A 1,833-nucleotide genomic window follows, 5' to 3' on the forward strand; every position below is an offset into this window, starting at 1 on the left:
GGCAAGGAAAGTCCTTTCTTGTACGGGAAGTCCATCCGCCTCTTATATAGATAAGAGATGACGGCCGATTGAACAACAACACACAATCGAACAAATCTATCTACATCTTTTACCTTTACTTTTCCTTCTCCCTTGTTCTTCTTCTTCCTCGTTCTTCGTTCGTTCTTATTTTGTAGGGCGGCGAACCTCGAGGCCCTAGGGGTGGTCAGGCCGACCTAGGGCAGCCCATATCCGCCGAGCGCCCTGACGGGGTCCCTTCCGGGCGTGTGGGGTTTCGGGTCCTCAAAAGCGCCTGCCGGATTGCTTGCGTACCGCGTTTCCGGACGGTTTTCCTTCGACGTGAGCTGCGGTGCATCATCCCCGACGTCAAGGGTACACGGTGACGTATTCGTATGCGAACACATACTCCCTTGTCTCCTCTCCGCTCCTCGCCGATGAGGAGATCTCTCGTGTAGCTAAATAAAAAAATAGCTCTGGTTTCCCCTGTAGCTTGCCGATCTTCCAGTCGGACGCCTCGCCCCGCGGCTCCGCGAGATCGAAGGCTGGGCAGCCGATGGGCTGACAGATTCGTTGGTGGCTGCTAACGACAGTTGTGATGACCCTGGTGGTGAGGGAAGCAGAGACGGCGCTCCTGCTGAGTCTGGCAAGTCGGCGGTCAAGCCGGATCTGAAGGGGCCGGGCTGGATTAGAAGGTATTCCCTCCCTGATTAGCATGTGCGCGCGTGTGTATGTGTTGAGTGTACTGTTATTTTGGGATGGTGAGGCCCACTAGTTGTTCCTCTGGTTGGTGCCAGTGATGCTGCCTGCTTTCATGTACGTTACTGTGGTTAGAGGCGTGGGTGATTAAAATTTTAGGGATGCATGTCATAGATTGCTTGCTTGAATCCCTGTTGATGGATGCACGAAAACCAGGTCAGAGTATGTGGGTTGAATGTGTGGATACAAATTAGAAAAATTAGCCATTAGGGGGTAGGGGGCATCTGTGCTGGACACACAAAAAAAGGATTGGGTAAGAAAAGCAGAGCTAGTGTTGCCTGTTTGGCCATGCCGATTCGAGTTGTTCTAATTCATGTGCCATTCCTGTGAAAAGAAAAAAAGGTATGTTCAAGTTTTTTTGTGATTATGTGGGGGAAATTATAGTACAGAGATAAAAGCTTGATCTGGATTTGTCTGCGACAGTATATATAGTTACATTCTGAAGGTTACATAGCACCCAGACAAAAGAAAAAATGTGAAAAAGATAGAAATTGAGTAGTGGTTATTCTTTTAAATGCAAATCTGATTCTCTTTTCTTTGGTTCGGGCGGTGGGCGTTGGGGATGTCTGTTGTGCGTTTGATTGGGTTGTGGGTTCGAGTGGGAGCAAATCCAATAGAGCGGACGCCTTGCCTTGGTACAATGGGTGCCCTAGAAAAGTCACGTGGTTTCGCGGGACAAGACAGGAACGAAGTTGTCAACCAGAATTGGGCACCACATTTGATCCGCTCGTGAGGCTAAAGTGTGCTTTTTGTTGGTTGCTTTGGCGTGCAGCTTGTCTATCGGGAGGAATGAACATGTTGAAAGCTTTGAATGGGTTTTCACGGAGTTCGTTAGGATGATGGGTGTTGTATCACCGAGGACCATTTTGGCTGGTAAGGGGCTAACGGATTTCTGGTCCAACAATTTTAATGAACCGGGTTGAGATTTATCTTTCTTGCAGATCAATGAGGGCCGATGGAGGTTGCAGAATATAGAATGTCAGGCAACACAAACTCTCTAATCGGCGCAAGAAGAGAACTACCGGGAGGCCAACAAAGGACCCAAGGCCACAAAAGAACATCTTGCTGAGAGAGAGA

The 1,833-nt window shown here is 48.9% G+C and overlaps 1 long non-coding RNA gene across 1 annotated transcript; it reads left to right on the forward strand.

Moving 5' to 3' along the window:
- The first annotated feature begins 366 nt into the window (after positions 1-366).
- Positions 367-1,833, forward strand: LOC123115965 (uncharacterized). Its single transcript, XR_006456863.1, has 3 exons — positions 367-692; positions 1,529-1,629; positions 1,698-1,833. It is a non-coding gene; the product is annotated as an uncharacterized lncRNA (long non-coding RNA).

This window comes from Triticum aestivum, chromosome 5B, assembly GCF_018294505.1.
Source record: "Triticum aestivum cultivar Chinese Spring chromosome 5B, IWGSC CS RefSeq v2.1, whole genome shotgun sequence".
In the NCBI taxonomy this organism is placed as follows: Eukaryota; Viridiplantae; Streptophyta; class Magnoliopsida; order Poales; family Poaceae; genus Triticum; species Triticum aestivum.